General features: G+C 47.7%; 1 protein-coding gene across 1 annotated transcript in view; it reads left to right on the forward strand.

Moving 5' to 3' along the window:
* Nucleotides 1-22,423, forward strand: part of PRKAG2 (protein kinase AMP-activated non-catalytic subunit gamma 2) — a 305,929-nt gene that overhangs the window by 151,673 nt on the left and 131,833 nt on the right. The window lies entirely within an intron of this gene.

Below are 22,423 nucleotides of genomic sequence, written 5' to 3' on the forward strand. Positions count from 1 at the left end.
TTGCCCTGATGCGGGACACAGCAGTACAGATGCCCTCTGACGATTGTCGACTGTCATATGATTTTCACCTGATGAAACAGCCCGAGGCTTTAATTCTTGAAGGGGGGAAATGTCCTGCCAGAATGCCCTGGTGATCGGGCTTGTGCAGTCCCTCGTGTCTTCCGTTGAGAGTACTGTTTGCGTCAGAGATCCCCCGACCAACGGTGCCCTGTGCCTGTGGTTTCCAGATCTTCTAGCTTGAGGGAACCCTTTCTGCTCCAGTTTGTAGGCTGCGGAGGAAGCTTCTTGCTGAGGATTCTTGGGTGTGTTCGAGGGAACTTGATAGCTCCGTTTACACAGGGCTCTGGCCAAGTCAGTTAAGCCTCACCTTTGACCCCAAAGGGTGAACTGAGAGCATGACTGGGAACGTTCCAAACTCTCGTTTGTGGATGCACATTGCAGGGAAAACGTCTAGTGGATTCTTTCATTCAGGCGATCTTTCATTAAGAACAACTTGCTGACAGAGCAGTCCCTCAGTGGAACAGGGGAGGTGGTGGGCTCTCCTTCTTTGGAGGTTTTGAAGCAGAGGCTAGATGACCATCTGAAAGCAGAGCTGATTCTGTGAACCTGGGCAGGTCATGGGAGGGAGGGCAGGAAGGGTTACGTCAGTGCTTAGTTCTCGTGGCCCCTTTTTACATGCCACGGGCAATGCCGATCATCAGTTTGAGGTCAGCAAGCAATTTTCCCCAGGCCAGTTTGGCTAGGGATCCTGACGGTGTTTTGAGATCTTCTAGGCATGGAGCAGGGGTCACTGTGGGTGCTGGGGGGGGGAGGTAGTTGTGCATTTCCTGCATTGTGCAGGGGGTTGGAGTAGATGCTCCTGGAGGTCTCTTCCAATGCTATGATTCTATGTCCTTACTGAGGAATCCCTGAAAGACTTCTGGTAAATCCCAGGAGCTTTGAGGAGCACAAAACCAATTTCTGTCCTGCTGGGACTCACACTATCCATCAGAAGACACACACACCCCCAAAAGCAGGCAAACCGGAAGTAGGCAATCTGTGTGTAAATTGCTCTGTAGTCCATATGCATTGCATCTCATGGGACGGTTTTCTGTGTGCAAAAATACTTAACGTGTGAAGAGGACTGTAGACACAGGGGACCGTCTCTCCCCCCACACACCTCCCCTGCTTTGATTTTATTCTGCAAGTTCCAAAGAAATGCGTGCAGTCTCGCCAGCCCCCGAAAATATTTGCAGCTTCTGATCCTCTTGCTTGCTGGTGGCATAAATTAGCAACGGAATTCTGCAATACATTTACGACGAGACATTTCCATTAGTGACACCTGGCTTACCTGGGAAGCCTGGCTCTGCTGTCCGTGTCAGGTTGACCTGGTAAAGGAAGGACAGCTGGTCTCTTTCTGGATTGGCCTGGTCTGCCAATTGGCTGCACAGGTTAGGAAAATAAACAGTCAGTTGCTAATGCATGGCCAGTCCGGGAACTCTCTACGGGATGCTGATTTCTCAGCTAAACCTTGCACGTGCACTAAGGTGATGCAGGAGTCAGTTGTCAGGTGGGCAGGATCTAAGTTTGGTAGGGGGAGCAAAGTTCAGGGTTATGCCGCTGGGATTTTTATATGAATGACTTAGCGGGAGGGGAAAGGATCTCTGCAAAGGCCCCGAAGCACTCTTCTGGTTTTCTGTGCTCAAGGGTTGAGCCCTGGGCATGAAGAACAGGTCTAGGTACTAAACAGTGAAAGCAGAGTTACTCCAGTCTAAGACCATTGAAATCAGTGGGCTTAGAAATCAATGGGCTTAGGCTGGAGTAACTCTGCTTAGGATTTCACTGTTAAGTCCTTATGCCTCAAGTCCTCTGGTGCCACCTGTTTGTTTCTCCAAATCATGCTCTCCCTCCTAGCAGCTGGCCAACTTTATTTTTGTTGGCCCTGCACTTCTTAAATTGTTGCCTCGCCTGCAGAAACCTAGCTGGTGAAGCTTTTCCTAGCACAGAAACTGAAACAATGGAATGAGCTTCGCCCTCAGTTTTTCCGTGTGGTCTTGTAGCAAAGCTGCCAGAGGAGTTATTTATTTATATATATTTTATTTTATTTTATTTATAGTCCACTCTCCCCACATGTGGGCCCAGAGCGGATTAACAGCATTAAATACATATAATAAAACAATAAAAACTCTGGTAGCAATCATAAATACAGCAATAAAAACGTATTAAGACAGCTCACATTGCGGTCTGGAATGTTGACATTTTCTGGAAGACTGCATAACGTTGACAACTGTAGCGGTCAATGAATCCTGCAGCCGGGTTTAGGTTAACATACTGAATAATATTGATTGCATTTGGCTGGCTGTTTGCAGGATTCTGACGGGGCCCTGGTGTACAATAATATTCATCAGGCTCACTCATCCATCTTTTAGCCCTCTTTGATATATATTTGTCATGGCTTCTTCCCAAAGAACCTAAGGGTTGTGGTTTGATAAGAGTTCTGAGAATCTTTGACTGCACCTCACAGAACTGCAGTTCCTTGGAAGAAGGAATAGTTCTGAAGCAGTCTAATTCTGTGGTGTTGATAAAGCCATTACTGTTTTCTGTCAGCTGGAATTGTGCCGTAACTCTTGATTCGTTTACAGTGGGACATTTTCTTTCCATCAGCAGTGTTTGGTTGTTTATGGAGTGTCCCAGGGTCTGCCATTTATTTATTTATTTTATTTAAAACATTTATTAGCCAGCTTTCTGCCATGCAGGAACTCGAGGCATCTTGAGTACCACAGATGGCGCAAGCATTAACCTAACTGAGGCAATTGAGAGCCAGTTTGGTGCAGTGCTTAAGAGCGGCAGGACTCTAATCTGGAGAGCCAGGTTCGATTCCCCACTCTTCCATTTGAAACCAGCTGGGTGACCTTGGGTCAGTCACTTAAGAGCGGCAGGACTCTAATCTGGAGAGCCAGGTTTGATTCCCCACTCTTCCATTTGAAACCAGCTGGGTGACCTTGGGTCAGTCACAGCTCTCCAGAGCTCTCTCAGCCCCACTCACCTCACAAGGCGATTGTTGTGGGGATAATAATAACACACTTTGTAAACCGCTCTGTGTGGGTGTTGTCTTTAAGGATGATATATCTGTGTGGGTGTTGTCTTTAAGGATGATATATAAATCAAATGTTGTTGTTGTTGTTATTGATAGTTGGGGGGGCAGTTTCCAATCCTGCTGCCTGTGTGTGGGAACTGGGATGTCCCTTTCTTCTCCAGCACTCTTTCAAAACTGTGGCAAGTTATGTGTGTCCCACACATGTTCTTGAACTTTCACAAGCGTCTTTCTTCTTGCAAGAGTTCACCGACCATTTTTGTTGTTACGGTTGCCAGGGCCCCTTACTCCCCCAGTTGAAGGAGGGGCCCGGCACCCACCTTGTCTTTTCTGCGAAGTGCAGCAGCACTCTTGGGGGGGGCACAATGGCATCACTCCCGGGAAGTAACATCATTGCGCTGTCCTGGGAGAGCACCCGGGAGGCTCGTTTCTGCACTTCTCCCCCCCGCCACCAGCCGAGTGGTGGCAGCAGGCGAGGGGTGGGATTGGTGAATCCCCCACCCCCACCAAGGAACCTGGGATCCCTAGTTGCATATGAATATTCTTGGCACAAACAACTCCATGCAACTGGGAAACCAGCACAGGAAGGCGAAACGTTCTAGCAGGCCCTTTGCTTCATCTCCAGGTTTTCTGCTTGCAAGAAGTTTTTAACATGGGAGCATTCGAAAGGGGACCCCTCCACACAGAGTCAGTACATTCTACCACCTCATTCGCCTTCAGGTACGACCTGGCCTGTTTGGAGTGTAGAAGCTTTCTACCACATGCAAACCCAGGGTTTTTGCGATGGTACTCATTGGTACTGAGTCCCAGAACCTTTTGTCGGGACTTTCCCAAGTCTTCGTCCTCATGCTCTGGGCCACCTCACTCAGCCAGAGAAAGAGAGAGAGAGAGCCTCAGGAACAGTCCAGAAGGGATCTGCAGAGACAAGAGGGAAAATGGTGGAAATTGGTGCAACGTATATAAAGTCGCAACATATATTGGTGCAAAATACATTGCAATATACAGTGCAACACATATTGGTGCAACATAAATGAGTACTGGCACCTTTTTAAGCATAAAAAGGATTGTGCATTCCTCTTACACATTGATTTTTTTCCTGCCAGAACACCCCCTGTGAATTTTAGGGGTTTGGGGGGAATGAGACATTGCTCTAGCAAGCACATTCAGGCGCATAAACTGGCAGCCAAGATTGAAGAACCTGGTTCTTCCCTCTTGATGTTCTCTTTGAAGAACCTGCATGTCTTTTGCGGAACCCAGAAGACAGCTTGACGAATCACAGAATGATCTGCTAGTTAGTTGCCTGTGTGTGTGGGGGGGGGGGGTTGCTGGGCCCCATTTACTCTCAGCACAGCTGTTTTTGGGGTTTTTTTAGAAGGTCAGCTCCCAGTCATTTTTCACAGGGGACAATTTTTTCCCCAGCCAAGATGAGACTAATATCCCTGCCCTTTAAAGGACACCACCTGTTCAGGGGTAGGTTGAACGGCACGTCAAGAAGAGGCAAGGTTGAGCAGTTTTCCTCTGGCGAACTTCCAAGCAAGTACATTGGGGGGGGGGTGTCTTTGCTCTGAACACTGCCGCTGAGAGAATATCTGGAGAAATACACAAACACTGTAAAAAGACCATCATTCTCACATTCGTAAGCTGACCCTAAAACTAATACCGCCCAGAGCCCCTGGGATGGGCGGTATATAAATTGAATAAATAAATAAATAAAATAAAATACAGGGTTGGGAAGAGGCTCATTCTAACAGCTCTTTGAACCCATGGTAGGTAGAGTTTTTGGCTTTCCCCTGTTCTACCACATGGGGTTAAAAGGTCATGGAAAACCCAGCTGCTGCTGTTGGGTGTATCTGCTGAGCTGAGCCCTAATTGGCAAGTTACGCTTGACTTGGGCTACTGCGATCGCACTGTGCTTTCACTGAATTTGGGATCTAGCCCGTTGCTAGCTTGAATTCCAGCAGAGGGTGATCTTTAAAGCATGCAAGTGAAATTGTAGCAACCAGTTAAGGGATGAACAGGATGTCCAATGGTTAGAGGAAGAGTTTCAGATCTCTGGGTATCTCCTTTTCCCTCCCCGTTGGCTTCACAGGCTCTCTAACAAGAACTGCACAAACTCAATATCTGTGCAGGAATTCAAGTTACAGCGTGTTGTTGTTCTTCACACCAAATGTGCAGCACTCTTTGTGTTATTCCTACTGGGGTGCAGAATTGGGTGAAGAGTTCAGCATCCAATGAGATTCTAGTCTTTCTTTTGGGGATGGGGGAAGCAAGTCTCTGGTCCTTATGATGCAGATAGGCTTTTCAAAAAGTGGGTGGGGGGGAGGCAATGTCTGAGGAAATTTCCAAAGCCAGTAGTGGAATGAGCCATCTATAAGTCATTATTACCCCTTGCTAAGCCCTCAAGAATCAGATTAAAATGTAGGGGGAAATGTGTAATTTTTGCTGCTTGCAGAATCCAGCTTTTCTCAGTGCAGAATTTGGTTCATCTGCGCACAGTCCTGCAATCTGAAAAGGGAAAGGTGTGGTGGATTGCAACACTGCGTGCTTTTCCCAGAACTTGCTTGTGCTGTCCCCCCCCCCTGCACACATTCCCAGGCAGCTGTCACAAGCTCACTAGGGGTTTTTAGTGTCCTTCACTAAAAACCTTTTGAACATCAGGAGGAGGAGGAAGTATATTTCTTGAATAGCAAAATGCCTGTCTACAATTATACCTAATACGGGCACTATCATTCAAAGACAGGTGTCGATTCTGGTTAGATTCTGAACTGGACCTGGGTTCAGTTCCTCACTTTTGAGTCTCTCTGCACAAGACATCTCATGTCGGGAGAGGCCGTGTTAGCTGGGAAGGGTAGTTTAAAAAGATAGAGCCGCCAGCAGAGCAAAGGCTTTGCTATACATTGGAGCTGTGTGAAGGGGCTGTGAAATGCCGGAAGGGAGCCTTCAGCCCGTTAGAACCTCTCCAGGTCCAAGCCCGGCTCTGGAAGGCAGCTCCAGCCCATTTCCATTCCTTGCTGCCCTCTGGTCGAGATCCCACACAGCTTTAGACTGCAGAGGTGAAACTGACAAAGCCTTTGGGGAGGCGAAGATGAAATTAACAAACCCTCTGAGGAGCGATCTCCACTGGCTCTTGTTTTTTTAAACTACACTTCCTGGCTAACATTGCATCTCCCTACACTTGACGAACACACATCGAGATATCTCGTGTAGAGAGACTCTAAAACAGCAGTCAAACATACAAGATTCACTGTATATAGGCACCTAATCTAACCAGACCTGGTGGCGATCCCACACAGTTTTAGATGGAGAAAAGAGGGGCTTCTAATTCACCCAGGTTCCTACTCTGCTTTCCTGGATGTTTCCTCTCCTTCTCTCTCCGTGGACTCTCAGAAAGAGCCAGGAAACTCCTCCTCTGGTCTGGACTGGTGGAGTTCCAGCAACTCCTGCAAGTCCACCCTTTTCTCTCCAGCCTTGCGAGAGACCCGAGTCTTTTCACAGGTCTTGTTTGGTTCTCCCCCACCCTGCCATTCCTCCAGTGCTCTAGGTAGTGTTGGCAATCCCTACTGGGGCCCTGGTGTTATGCCAGGGCAGAAGCTGGACTCGGGGTCGCACACCCCACCCTTTGCTGGGCTACTGATGAATTGGCCCTCATTGTCTTCCCACTGGCTCCAGTGCTGGGAGGAACGAGTTTTAGACAGATGAGTTCTTTGGAGGAAGGGTAGGATAGAGAATGTAGTAGGCATGCCTTTCCTCCCACTAAAATGCTGCAGATGAAGATTAGGATCTGGACCACCCTCTTCCTGGCACTTCAGTTCCATTCCATAACGACCCGCTGCTGTCACGGGATGCAGCGACTGACATTCGGCACAGCCAAGCTTGGAACCGCTTCCAATGACCTGGTCAGAGAGAGTCTCCTTGGCTGCCACGGTTCTTGCAAAAAGGTCGCCAAGACTTCAGTGGGATTCAGTTGTCAGGGTGTATATTTTAATCTCATGTACCATCCTAGGGTTGTAGGCGGGGCTGGCAGAGTTATCGAGAAGAGGGGTTTTTCGCCAGGGCCGCTTTCCTCAACCCTACACCACACGCTGCTCAGGCCAGGATTGACCTTTTCCGTGCCAGTATTCATGGTGCAGGAGCCCCGGCTTTCCTCACATCCAGCAGATGTTCTATATAGTAAAAACGACAGCATTGCATACCAAGCTCAAATGGGTCGAGGCGTAGGGAAGCGCCCTGGCATGGCGGAGGAGCTCCTGGTTGGCATGCAGAAGATTCGTTCCTTGCCTCCTGCAGTTAAAAACTGTCCGATGTTGGGGAAAGATCCTGCAGCGTGGATGAAGGGCTGACTTGATAAAGCAATGTCATTTGGGGAGAGGGAGAGGGTTGCGTCTCGGGTGTAAACTCAGGTTCAAGGTTTTGGTATTAACCTATAAAGCCCCATGTGGACTGGGACCAGCGTATCTGCGAGACTGCCTCTCCCCATATGTGCCCCAAAGGATGCTCCGATCAGGAGAGAAACACCCAGGGCTTTTTTTCTGGGAAAAGAGGCGGTAGAACTCAGTGGATTGCCCTTGGAGAAAATGGCCATATGGCTGGTGGCCCCGCCCCCTGATCTCCAGACAGAGGGGAGATCAGGAGATCTGTCTGGAGATCAGGGGGCGGGGCCACCAGCCATGTGACCATTTCCAAGAGGTCCCAGAACTCCGTTCCCCCGCATTCCAGCTGAAAAAAAGCCCTGGAAACACCTGTTGGTGGTCCACAGATAACCCTGAGATGGCAGATCGATCTTTCTTTTTCTTTCTTTCTTTCTTTCTTTCTTTCTTTCTTTCTTTCTTTCTTTCTTTCTTTCTTTCTTTCTTTCTTTCTTTCTTTCAACTGCAGTCAAAAGCATAATGTGATAGTATGTTTCTAATAATCAATATACTTCTAATATTCATAGCGATTATATTCTGTTTAATAGCCTGAATTGATTCTGTGTTTAAGGTTAAAAAAAAAAGCCCCCCCCCCCCGTCCTGTCTTTCTTGTGGGTTCATTTCTGTTTGTGGGTTGATGATGCTGATGGTCCCATTCTCCTAAATAGCAGATGATGGTTTTTCGGCCCTACTGCTTCAGGCTACAGTTTGGGGCTCACCTGGCTATATGCCAACCATCTCAGTGCACAGAAAATGGGTAAATCTGGGGGAATGTGGAGCTAGAACCTTTCCCCCTGATGTGCCAGTTTTCTAGCTGCAGGGTGTGTGTGTGTGTGCAGTACAAAGGATTTGGCCATTCAGTCATCTGAGCCTCTTCCTGGTTCTCAGAGCGGGACCACAAGTGACGCCTGACACAGGTTGGACACTTGCCAGCTTCCCTCAAGTTTTGATGGGAAATGTAGGCGTCCTGGTCTTGCAGCTTGGCTCTCCGACTGCTGTCCAGGGGACTTTTCAACTGTCACTTGTCCAACATTCCGCCAAGCTGCCTACATTTCCCATCAAAACTTGAGGGAAGCTGACAAGTGTCCAACCTGTGTCAGGCGTCACTTGTGGTCCCGCTTTCAGGCTCAGCATTGCCTGGGTGTATCAGCCGTAGCCGAGAAGGCTGAGAGATGAGGGGAGAAGGATTAAGCCTCTGCATTCAATGGTCCTGACAGCTTGGAGCCCAGGAAGAGAATCAGTGTCATAGCAGTTGGACTGTTGGGTGAGGATCCAGGAGACCCAGGTTCGAATCCCCGCTCTGCCCCAGGAACCTCATTGGGTGACCTTAGGCCAGCTGCACTTTCTAAGCTGAGCCTACTTCACAGAATGGTTGTGAGGGTGAAAGACAGGAGGGCAGGGAACCAAGTCTGTTGCCCTTTGCTCCTGGCAAGGGGCAAAAATGCACTGCGTGAATACCTGACTTCAATGGGGAAGGAAAAGGGGGAAGCAACAGGCCACAACGGATGGCGGCCTCTCTCTATAAAGCAAAAGGAATTTGCAGTTGGTGTTGGGGCCTCTGTGCAGATGGAGCATGATGCCTTTGGTGTAGGGTTGCCAGCCTTCGGGTGGGGGGGGGCAGGAAATCTCCAAGAATCACAACTGATCTCCAGGCCATAGAGATCAGTTCCCCTGGAGAAAATGGCTGCTTTGGAGGGTGGACTCTATGGCATTTTCACTGCTGAGGTCCCTCCCCTCCTCAAACCCCGCCCTCCCCAGTCTCCACCCCCCAAATCTTCATGAACTTCCCAACCTTAGAGCGCCCCTTTCCCTGGAGTGATGCCGCCCAAAGCCAACATTGCCTCCTCGTGTGTCAGAACTAGACCTGTGTTTTGGTAGGATACCTGGTGGTCTCTTGCCTGGATGCCCCCTCAGTCCTCTTTCTTCCTTAAGGTTTCAACCTAGGGTTACCAGCCTCCAGGTGGTCACCGGAGATCTCCCAGAATTACCACTGATCTCCAGGCAACAGAGACCAGTTCCTCTGGAGAAAATGGCTGCTCTGAAGGGTGCGGAGTACACCCCACTGAGGCCCCTCCCCGCCTTCTCCAGGCTCCACCCCCCAAATCTCCAGGAATTTCCCTGTTTGGATCTGGCAACCCACTTTCAACCGCTTGCCTTCATTGACTAGATCGAGGAATCGCAGCAGCTCGAGTTGGTTTGTATCAGCCAGCGGTCACCATGGCAACACGCTAGCTGGCCCAAGTCTGGCTGCTAAAAATAAATCACCTTGAACCCCGGGAAAGAAAACCAGGGAAATCAAAGGGGCCAGTCTTGCAAAGAAGCAAATGATTGACTTCAGGGAGGTGTGAAAGAGGATCTCAGCCTTTGAAACCTAATAAACAAAGTGTTGGGGGTGGGTGGGGGGTGTAATGGAGAGGAGCTTCTTTGAGTATGAACTCCAAGGACACCGTTTTGTGCTTGAGGTCCCAATCGATGGTGCAAATGACGGGCAGCAGCTGATGTGTTGGTGAGTTGTTGCTATGCCCGGCTCCTGGAAGCGGGTCATGGGGTGGCAGTCTCTGCACCCGCCGGCTGCCCCTGCCAAGGAGCAGAAAGGAGGTTGCAACTGTGCATGCAGGTGCAACCATGTTGTGGTCTGTAATCTATGAACAGAAACCGGTTTGCAAGCGGGGAATAGCTCAGCCTTTTCTTTTCCTCGCTTGTGTCATCAAGACATGGAAATGGCTGAAGACGAGAATCTTTGCAATGTTGATGCGCAAGCTTTGAGGGTTTGGGGTCTTGAACCAGGAACTTCACTGGTCAAGGGCTGGGACCCAGTCTAGAGAGCGGCCTGTGTCTGTGTGCGCTTGGGATAGAGCCGTCCATCTTTGGACAGAGGAGAGGGTAGAGGACAGCAACATCGGCCTTACCGTTGGTTATATGAAGCCTCAGGTTGGGCTGGGCCCTCCATACGTGTTAGGAGACACGACTATAATCTTGGCCTGGTCAATCGAGTGGCATTTTCTGTCTGATTTCAATTCATTTTCATTACCTTTGTTAATACATGTTTTTGTTTTCATTATTTTGGGGGGCTCTTGATACCATCCTCTGTGGTTGACTGAGACGGACATTGGGGAGATGCTGTCCAGTGTCTCCGGTCCTGTCTTGTGGACTAATTTCAGAACTTGGGCCGTTTCCACATGTCTTCTCCCCCTCCCGAAAAATGGCGCAAAACTTACGGAACGACGCACCTTCATGGCGCGATTTCCCGACATGACTTTGCTTCGTGGCGCGATGACGTCAGAAAACGCACCACGAAGCGAATTCATGATGGAAAATCGCGCTATGAAGGCGTGCCGTTCCGTAAGTTTTGCGCCATTTTTCGGGAGGGGGGACATGTGGAAACGGGCTTGGTGTGGGGGACTGCAGCTTGGCTCCTTGGCATTTGTTTCTGGACCTGTCATACATCCATATGAAATCACTGTTAAAGGTTGTGCGGGGATTTGGAGCAAAGCATCACCAGTTTTGTTGTGGATGGAGGTGCCCTGAACAGATGCGTGGAGGTGATAATGAGCTGGGTCAGGTTGTTTAAACTGGAACTCAGTTCAGACAAGGTGCTCAGCAGTTCATCTGATTCAGGAATTAGCAGCCAGATTGCACTTGATAGGGTGGCATTCTCCCTAAAAGAGCACATATGCAGCTTGAGGGTTCTAATAGATCTGGGCCTGCAGGTGGACTCTTTTCAAGTACAATCTTACCAGCTCTGATTGGTGTACCAGCTGCAGCCCTTCCATCAGGAGCAAAACCTGGCCACTGACATCCATGCAGTGATAGTATCCAAGCTGGATCGCTGCAGTGCTCACTTTGTGGGACTGCCTCTTGAAGACTGTTCAGAAACTTCAGTCGGTTCAAACTGCAGTGATAAGATTGCTAGTCGACACAAAGTCTTACCCGGGGATCCTCAAGTGAAAGATCTTACACTTGTTCTCCCATTGTGGATAACACATGCACTGCTAGGGAGACAGAGTACACTTGAGTCCAAGACCACATCGAAAGTAAGTCACTTGAGCGTCCCCGTGTAAGATGCCTTGTGCAAAGAGACTCACAGTTGATAGAGGACATTTCTTGCTGGCGCTTAAGAACTGTGCTGGCTGCCAGTTCATTTCTAGGCACAAAGCAAATAGCAAAAAAGGCTGTAAATAGTCTGAGACTAGAGTGTCTGAAGGGCCACCTGCGCCTATAAGCACCATATGGCAGGCTGGCTCTGATGGTCTGCCATCTTGAGCTCCTCTAGGCTTCTGTTGGGGAAGGAAGCAGGTTTTTGATAGTTCACCCACCAGATCACTTTTGTTCCTGCCCCCTCTTCTCCCATAGTTGATCAGGGAGTCCTCCTTGGCCTCGGTCCATGAGGGCTTGTGTACACTTTCACGGCCACCTAAGGCTCCATCCACCATCTCTTGTGAGTCACGTGTTAACAGCTGGTCAGCACCAGCATTACTAGTACATACATATACAGAAAAAGAGAGAGAGAGAGAGAGAGAGAGAACAAACCAGACATCTTTCCCCAGGTTTGCCATATACACCTACCTGGAGCTACCAAGGGTGGTGGGCCCTGGACACCTCCATCAGTCAGTTCTAGTCCTCTTCAGAGGCCCTGCCCTGTGTGTTTCTTCATCTTGAGGAGTGGTGGCCAACAGAGAGAGGATCACTTCTGTGGTGGTCATTTTCTGTCTTTGGAACTCTCCTCCTGTAGCTTGAAAAATGAAATCCTGCCCTCAAGTCATATTTGATGGTGTCCCTTGGCTGGGCGTTCCTGGCAAGAGACTAACAGCGGTTTGCCATTGCCTGCCTCTGCAACCCTGGTCTTCCTTGGAGGTCTCCCATCCGATTACTAACCAAGGCTGACCCTGCTTAGCTTCTGAGGTCTAATGAGATCAGGCTTGCCTAGGCTATCCAGGGGTCTTGGCACCAGTGACATTTTCATTTTCCCAGACATTTATGGAAACTGCGACAATTGGCTATGCTCACAATAGCTCTTCACTTTTTTTATTTGCAGTGGAGTTGGGGTGTTAATATTCATTGCCCCTTATTACGGTTTTATTGCTCTGGTCTTTCACGGTATTGCCTATGCTCCCAGCTTATTTATGGGCCTGCCTGTTTTGGTTTGATAACACGTTTGACAAGTGTTCGCCTTCTGGACAATTTCATGCTGTGGCTTTTACATCTCATCTACTAATTGTCTTCTAATCTATTAATGGCCTCGTTTTAGCTGCTGGGAGTCACCCTGGGAGTTTTTAAGTAAGTGTGCGGGATAAAAATATTTTCATTTTTTGTCCCCACCACATTGATGGGCTTATGTGGCACTCCTGTGGCTGTACCAGGCAGGCAGGCAACCAGCCAGCCTATGAAAGAGAATTTCTCTTCGGCTTCTCCCTGGACACTCTTTTATGCTCATCGCTCATCCGAGGAACCTTGGATGCATTTGCAACATCCTCTGTGAAGCCAGGAGAGGAGGGAGAATTTCTTCTCACTGCATTTGCCTATAAAATGTACTGGCCACCTGGCCAGCCCCAGCGGCTGCCCACAGCCCAGTAAGTGCGATGGGGAGGAAGGGGAGAAGGCAGTGTGGTTTCATTCTTCCCTCTCGCCTCCTTCATCTTGTTGGCCACCAGGCTCCAGGGCAATGAATGAACATTCATTCAATTATTTCCCCTCCTTTTTTTGTCATCTAAACCAGGGCCCATTTCAAGGGGGAACGCGCAGGAACACAGTTCCAGCAGTTCTCCAAAGAGGTCACATGTCAGGTGCCCCCACCCACCTGACTCTCAGCCATTTTGGGCCCGTTTCGGCCTGGATTGTGGCTGAAATAGCCTGGATTGGATTTGTGCCGGGCGGGGGAACCCTCCCTGCCCAGGACTGACCCAATCTGGGCTGTTTTGGCCCCAAACCAGGCCCAAAATGGCCACTTTCAGTCATTTGGGGCCCCTTTTTGCCCTTTTGAGTCCAATTTCGGCCCTGAATGGCCAGGATTGGGTCCAAAACAGCCAGGATAGGTGATATCAGGGGGTGTGGCATATGCAAATCAGTCATGCTAATGACACACTTCTGGAGATGTCCATGGGTGTGGCATATGCTAATGAGTTATGCTAATGAGTTCCTCCAGCTCTTTTTCTACGAAATGACCCCTGATCTAAACAAATGGAGCCTTTTCATTTCGTTTCCTCTTGGGTTTGGAAACTGGGGGTGCCCATTCCTAGTCCCTATTCCAGATATTTGCGTTCTTACTCGGTTCAGGTCTGGATTTGCGCATGGCTTTTGGGGACTCTGCTTGGCCCTGGGAAAAGTCTGCAGTAATGGTCTGGAAAGCATGAAGACTCTGGCCCCTTTATTCTTCTAATTCCACGATCCAGTTTGGTTTCAGCTTCCCCAGGAATTTTATATTTGTCCCATCAAGACCCCAAGTCCCCCATGTGGTGAAATTAGAAGCATATATCTAATCTCCTTCATCCTAAATTAAAAGAAGAGGAGGTTTGTGGGAATCAGGGGTGCAAGCATGCAGATGTGCACACGTGTTCCAGCTCACATATGCACACATAAGCATAGGCTTGCTGAACCGCTGCAGGTGCAGGATGGCCGGATGATGGGTATGGTCATCAGCCCCCAGGTCAAAAGGAAGGCTTAACTGTTGAGTATGTGCGGTTGAGTATGTGCATTATCCTTGTAGATCAATGAAATGGAGCAGATGTGGGTCTGTAGTATCCTCTGAGGTATGCAAACATATCTCTGGATTTGAGAGTCTCTGTCCAAGATGACAGCTGGTAGGTTTTAATGGTTGTAGCATGTCTTAATGGAGAGGAATGCTACTTAGCCTGCAGTTAAGTTGCAGGAGAGGGTCGCTGACGCTGTGAAGACGGAGGAGATTGCTAAAAAAGGTGCACATCTTGTTGGAGCTGAGAGATGGACCAGGGGTCATATAGAAGACATTTGAGAAGGCTTTTTAAAGGTTTGTCCAGGTGGCTGGAAGGGATTGACTGAAGTCCATGGACTTTGAAGAGGGTGAACTCCGCCTATGATGATTCTGTTAGAGGACTTGATAGCGACGTTCTTCTCAAAATGGCTTTCAAATAGCAAAATAAGAATTCAAGAGTAAAAAAAATCTTAACATGACTAATAATATCTGAAGCAGTGGTGTAAGAACAGCAGAGTGCCCTGATCTGGATAGCCCAGGTGAGCCTGATCACATCTGATCTCAGAAGCTAAGCAGGGTTGGCCTTGGTTAATAATTGGATGGGTGGCTTCCAACAAAGACAGGGTTGCAGAGATAGGCAATGGCAAACCACCTCTGTTAGTGCCATGAAAACCCCACCAGGGGTTGCCTTAAATCGGCAATGTCTTGAGGACACTTTCCTTCACCAAGAACAGCAGGGTAAAAGATGCAATTCAAAACAGCCTGGCACAAAATAGGGTTTTGTGCCAGACTCGAAAGGCACCAAATTATAATCCCACATAAATATGGGACTAAACAATCCAGTGTATTCAATCCCACTCTGCGCATTAGAACGAAGGCACAATATTACAGAACCATTAGCAGAATTTCTCTCCTTGAGCAGATTAAAAAAAAACTTTTAGGAACAAGATACGCAAACAAATAAATAGAAATAATAACCTAATGGGCCAGGTGAAAACCACATTGTCCTGGAGAATGTCCTGTTACAGAATGACTGGGCCACAGGGTGCAACAAAGATAAGATCCCAGTGAAGGAGAGGGGGAAACAGAAGAGACGGGGCCCATTTCCTCCAGCCAGGACTTCTTTCGGACTGTGCCCAGCTATCTAATCAGTTTCTGCCAGTGTCAGCCGTACATCCAGAATAAGAAACTGCAGTGTGGCAGTGTGTGAACTGGAATTAGAGATGAGATAATCAACAGTGAACGGCTGCAGATAACGTGCCAGCCGCGTGGCATTCCCTCGCATTCCATCGGTCACAAAAGAGCCATATATGTGCACTGGCACCTTAATTTTGTCCACAACGGCTCTAACGTGACTTCGTTATCTTTCTTTAGGATGAGTCCGTCGGCTTGCCTAATAGCTGGATGCCGTAAGAGTTGGATGAGTGAATTAACGGTTCTTACCAGAGAGAAACGTGGCTTCACTCTATCGCTTTTGTGGCGTATGCAAACAGAACACAGAGATGACAATCTCGGGCTATATCCAGGCACATAATCCATTCATGCAGTCCCTGACACTGTTCATGAGTGACTGTGGAGCTGCCCTAGTGAATGACTGTTTCCATTTGGACACTATCTGTCCTGATTGATAGAGCTGTGCTCAATGAATTGGGGGGGTTATTTTTACCGTGCAGATGTTTGGACTTTATGTAGCTAGTTATTATTTTCTAGAAAGTTCAACACACTCCTACAAATAGCCAGAGGACTGCTTCTAATACTTCTAAACACAACTGTTATTCATTTATACATTTAAGTCTCGTCTCATGCCTTATCAGAGGAAGCGAATAAAGAGGGTTTAAAAACAGGGAAACAGACTCGATCAAAGAGTAAAAAAAAACAATCGCAGAGACAAAGAAATCTTCAAGAACCTTTATCCCTATTTACATATTTAGCATATTTTTATCCCATTTTTCTTGTGAAAACTAGGGCTCAAAGCAACTATAATTATATATCTTTTATAGTAAGCGTTAAGTCCCTTTTACCACCCTCAGGAGTTCATAAAAGGAGAGAGAACTTCATCTCTCTCTCTCTCTCTCTCTCTCTCTCACACACACACACACACACACACACACACACACACAGTATAATGTTGCTTGTATTTGGTTCTATATATGGGTACTATTCCATTACTACCGGTGACATAAAACTCTCTGTAATGTACCACAGAACTGTTAAATGTTTCTGATAACGGCTATAATTCTTGGCTGCAGATATGCTCCTGAGAGTTATATTGTCAACATTATAACTGTGTTTTTAAAAATTCGTAGCGCATATGAGGCCACTGAGTGATAAGATTACCACCTGCTGATGGGGATAATTCAAGGCACCCTTTACAGAAATTAATATCTGAGGTAAAATGTCGCGGCAGGAGTGCTTTTGCTATAATCCTGTCCCTTTGCCACCAGTGCTAAACAACTTAGGTTACTGAAATGGGCTTCCTGACATCAGTTAGTTATAAATTCAGCTATACACAGATCTCAGGATTTAATCGAAGGATGCACAATTTTAGGCTCTTTTCTTGAGGTCTCCAAGGGAGGGAGTATAATCTTGGGGTGAGGGTATAGAACCAAAAGGAAAATCTACTGTTTTGCTATTGCTACTGCCCTATCCCCATTACCAGTGAACTCCATCTTGAGCTCCTGTTACAACCAAGATGAACCAAGATGACAGCATCCTCTACCCCTATCTAGTGCTACCAAGCTCCGCCCCCTTAGGGTTGCCAGCTCCAAGTTGGGAAATTCCTGGAGATCTGGGGAGTGAAACCTGGAGAAAGTGGGGTTTGGGGATGGAAAGGACCTTGGCATGGCATAATTCCATAAAGTCCACCCCCCAAAGTTGCCATTTTCTCCAGGTGAATTGATCTTTGTGGCCTGGAGACCAGTTGTAATTCTGGGAGATCTCCAGCCACTACCTGGAGGCTGGCAACCCTACGCCCCCTGTCCCATCAGGCTCTGCTCCTTCCCAGAGTTTGAGAGCTCAAATACTCAGGACTGGACTCGCGGTCAGACGTACATCAGGGGAACATACCTTAAACAGCACTCGTTCACTCAACACTGCGTGGTAGTAGGTGATGTGAAAGGCCTCAACCTGGGACCCTGGAAAGCCACCGCCTCTCAGAGGAGGCAAGACTTCACGTGTTCAACCAGAAGGCAAATACTACTACCACCCCTGGCAATTGAAAAGGGCCGTAAGGGATGGTTAGAAGGCACTATGATACTCGGTCCAGTCAGTGCATAGATGGTAAATGACGTAAGGATCCTATGTACCTCGTACTGACTTTCACAATAGAAGAAAGAAGATACATGAATGCGGTATGTGATTCTTTACTGTTGACCTTTCTTTCATGGTCTGGTTGAGTTTTTTTTCCCTTTGGCCAAATCTTAGTTGCAAGAGAGAAGAACTGATCTAGCCATTCTCGTTTCTTTTTGACTCCATACATTGCCTTCATTTTGGTTGCTCTCATTTCATGTCAGTGGATGAGTTAAGCCCAAGCTTAATCCTCCTCCAGCTGAAAGCATTTTTATTATTTAGTTATTTATTTGTTTGTTTGTTTATATTTTCGATTTATATTCCTCCCTCCCCGCACAAGCAGGCTCAGGGCGGATTACAGTTTAATAAAAAAAACATTTACAATATAAATTATATTTTAAAAGTTTAGATAACAGTATAAAACAGTATAGTATAAAAACAGATAGCAGCACTCAGGGTTCACTACCTGAACTACCATTTAAAAGTTTTAAAAAAGCTAGATGATAGATGCATCTAATCGGGATCTTTAAGCTTTGGATTTGCTTAATTGTTAATTTTGTCTATTTCTCTTACACCATTTTAAAATGATGCCATTGGAACGTATGTGTCATTTATATCAAGCTGACACAAAATTAATGTTGAGCAATGTGTTAACTTCAAAGGAAAACACTGAACACAAGGAAGCAGAAAATGGTGGAGAAATAAAAGTATTGTCTGTCTGTCTGTCTCTGCCTTGCAAGAACTCAAGACCGCTTGCAGGAACTCGAGGTACTTAAACAAGTAAAGACTCATGGGCTCGTTTCTCACGAGAAACAGAATCAGAATAAATACATCCAAACTGAACTAGCTGACGTTTATTATTACACTTATATTCCTCTCTCCTTTCAAGCAGGCTCAGAGCGGATCACATCAGAGTATAAAAACAAGGTAGCAAATAGGTAGAACAATTCCATCAAATAAAACTCAGCAACATTCATATTGCACAGCCCTCAATAACCAGAACCTATGGGTCGGGTGGGGAGCTATTAGATGTTATACATATGGGGGGGACACAATGTTCCCCTCCTGGCAGGGGGTCGTTAAAAAATGTAGGCTGCCTGGCTGCAAGGCACAGACTGACTTGCTGCCTGTACCCCTCCCCATTCAAGATTCAGTGCTGGCTGAAATCCTAATAGTTTCTCCAAGGGCAACATTGGTCACCTCTGCACTGCAGCCAGGATTGTTCTCTGCCCTCTCCAGGGTTTTGCAACTGAAGTATCTGCGCCTGGGGAGGGGGCCTCAACTTCCCCGGAGGCTCTTGAACCAATAAAGAAAAAGAGATCCTTTTACAAAGGAACCCATAGCATGCAAGACAAATTGCCGGGCTTATTAGGGCTTAAAGACATTCCCAAGGCCCCCCTACAGGCTCAAGTTGCATTTCATGAAGTCTTTTTTTCCATGCAAAAAAACCTTTGGTGGCTCGTCTGGTGCATCTCCTTTGCCGTTATGATGGGATTGATTTCCATTTCTCTATCAACCATCCTTGGCAGATGGGTGTTAAACTTGCCCTTGAAATAGCAGGTTTAACCTTGAGACCCTCTTGGGATCAGTGGAATGACAGACAAGATACATAATCACATCATCAAACGGATGAACGATGTAGAGCCAGGTGGGGGTCAGAAAAGCTTGGCAGTGTGTGTGTTTGTGTGTCACTTAACCAGCTTTTGGGGGAAAAAATGAGTTGTGTTGAGACTTTGCTTGCTTTGGAATGCTTTTGGTCCACTCTGTGTCGTTTTCTCACTGACAGCTGCCTGCTGAATTGATGTTGCTTCTTCAGGTAGGTAGCTGTGTTGGTTTGCAGTGGAACAGCAGGATTTGAGTTCATTGGCACCTTAGAGACCAACAAGATTTTCAAGATTTTGAGACTAACCAATTTTATTGTATTGTATAAGCTTGATTCTCGAAAGCTTATGCTACAATAAAATTGGTTAGTCTTAAAGGTGCTACTGGACTCTTTTTGATTTTGCTTCCACAGACTAACACGGCTGACTCCTCTGCATCTAAGATTTGGAGAGTCAGAGCTCCTTTGGATCACACTGCTCCCTTGGAGCTCTGACTCTCCAAAGCTCATACCCTGAACATCTTGTTGGTCTCTAAGGTGCCACTGCTATTAGCAGGATTTTCCTGCTATTTTTATCCAGAATCTGTTGCCCTCTGATTTCAGAAAAGTCCCAATGAATAAGGTACTCCATCCTCCTCCATGAATTCCACTTTGACATCTGCCCTGTAACTTTGAAATTGGCACCAGCAAACTTGTGCGAGCCTTTGCCCAGGTCTCAGTTGCTCTGGAGCCCAAACAAGGGGCATTCAGTTCTCCAGACACCTGTACTTTCATGAACCCCAGAGCCATAGAAGGTACATAAAAAGAATCAGGAAAGGGGTGCCTTCTCTGTAGCAAGGGAATCTTGCGAGAGCTTGCCGGGGTCAGCCTTATTCACGACCTTTGTCCAGGTTTAATAAATCAGAAAGGAAACAGGAGAACAGCTGGACGGGATGAAGGAAGATGTGGAGCGCTTTGCACAGTTAAACCAAACACAAAACCTTCCAATACACTGGCCCCCTTTGTCTACATAGTTACCTGCCTCTCTTTATTCTGTGTGTGAGGTTGTTCTTTCGCTGTCTGCACTACCTGCCTAGCAACCTAACCAAGGCCAAAGAAAAACGTATCCCTCGCTCCAACTTTCGAAGGTGGGGGACTGAGCTGGGCTTTGAGACCAGACAGGCAAAATTAAATATGCAGAGCAAGCATATCTTCGCTCTACTGAGTTGCAACAGCCGTTGCCAAAACCAGCAACCTAAGTGCTTTGTGATCACCCAGCCCCACGGAATTGAAGCACCTGTTGATGTCAGAGCAGAGCGAAGCACATGCTCGGCTCTCTCCAGCTGAAACCGGTTATTAAAAGTATGTAAAATTCAGCACATCTGACCGTTAATATATGTGAGCCTTCAGCGGGAGAGCCAGGCCTCAGAATCTGGGCGATTCGTAAAATGAAATCCAACGTTTGTGTCTCGGTGGCGTCCAATGGCAGGCAAGGGTCTGTCGGGGTCGGGGGGATCTTTCATTACTGTATTATGCTGTCATGGTGCAGGCAGAAAGAGAGTCAGGATTGTGTCAGGTTCCATGATGTTGCAGGGTGTGTGGGGAGTGCATTTGGGGGTGCCACTGGCTTAGAGTTGCCAGCCTCCCGGTAGGGCCTGCAGTTCTCCCTGAATTACAACAGATTACAGGGATCTTTTCTCTTGGAGGAAGTGGCAACTTCAAAGGGTGGACTCTAAGGTATCCTATCCCTGCATCACATCCCAAGCTCTACCATCCCTTCACCTTCCACCTCCAAATCTCTAGGAATTTCCCAAGCTGGAATTGGCACCACTAACTACCAGCACAGGAGCACTCCGGGACAATGTTTCTGTGCTCTGCAGGGGCCGATTTCGGCCCGTTTGAAGCCAAATTGGGCCCATTTGGGGCTGAAATCGGGCCACTGCAGAGCACAGGTGCACTCCAGGGCCCATCGCACCCCACCCCCAGCCTGCTCGGGGCTGCCACTGTGGTGGCTGCTGCACGGCCTTGGGAGGGCTATGCCAGTGTACTAGGCCTCACTGCTGCTTCTGTAGCTGCGGTCACGTGACCCTCCAGAGACCCCGAGGAGACTCCCACAGTGATGGAGAAGGCCTGTGCAGTGGCGTGGCCCTCCCCGCCACCACACCAAACCTTGCCAGGCCTTTCTGTCACTGGGCTGGGCCTTGCTGGGCCTCCGGAAACCCCTAGGCAGCGGCGCCAGGCCTTCCCACAGCAGTGCTGGGCCTTTCCGTGCCCATGGAGGCCCCAAGGAGGCAGTGGGAAGGCAAACTGTGTTGCTGCTGACTCAATTCTTATCCCCACAGAGTGTGCCTGTGCAGGGATAAAAAGTGAGACATCGGCAACACTGTTTGCCTTTTACGTCTTAGGATAATCACTCCTTCTGTTATGATCATGAAACCAACAAAATTAGACTACCCCAAAACAAGGTAGGATAGGGTCACTTCTCAAGTTTGTAAACAACAATAACTCCTCCATAAATTAACTGAAAGAGAGAAGAAAAATAAACAGTGCAAAATAGCCGGATGGGGACTGAGAATGCTCCAGGAGACACGGGATGTTGACAGTAGATGAGAGTAAATAGCGAGTGGAGGGTGGGGAGGTGAAATCAGCTTGTTTTCTCAGAGTTTGCAGGCACCTGGAGGGAGAGTTTTTTTTGGAGGGAGATGAAATTTCCAAATTGTTCCTCCTTCCTGTAGTCTCACAACCTCCTAGCTTGTTATGCACAAACTGGTTTCCCACAGAGAGAAGTTAAAAGTGAAGAATGAACAAACAAACAAGCAGACAGACAGACAAACAAAGAGACCAGTTTCTTGAGTAAGGCTCAGTTCTTGTGTTTCCCAGGTGTCTCTGTAGTGCCCAACGTGGAAGAGGTGAGTGGGACTGTTTACTGTCTAGGAAGCGCTTCTGTATGGCTCTATGAGGCCTTATTTGTGGTGAAATCACAGCTGAAGAGATTCTGGGTTGCTCCTATGTTTCACTCAGTTAAAGCCTCCTTGTTTGTATATAAGGAAAAAGGACAACATACCTCACAAGTGTGGCCAGCTTTTTTACCTGCTCCTGTGGCAAACAACCACTTGATATGCAGACTTTTGCAGATAACTATGGGGGGGGGGGCTGTTTCAGCACTTGAAAAGGTGGGGGGGAAACAAGATTTCATGGTGCCGCCCTGATCCAGGCCTTATTGGAATTGGGCCTCGCATCAATTTTTAAATGGCTAAATTTTCTTCTAAAATGCTATTGGTGGCCACAGGTCATACCCGTGGCTGCCGTAACGTGTAGTTTGGCCCTGTGCTCTGAAAAGTTCACCCTGCTGGTTCCACTTCAGATCAAAGGAAGAGGAGCAGGCCAGGCCATTTTTTCCTGGTCAGCTG

Source organism: Eublepharis macularius, chromosome 11, assembly GCF_028583425.1.
Source record: "Eublepharis macularius isolate TG4126 chromosome 11, MPM_Emac_v1.0, whole genome shotgun sequence".
Classification (NCBI taxonomy): Eukaryota; Metazoa; Chordata; class Lepidosauria; order Squamata; family Eublepharidae; genus Eublepharis; species Eublepharis macularius.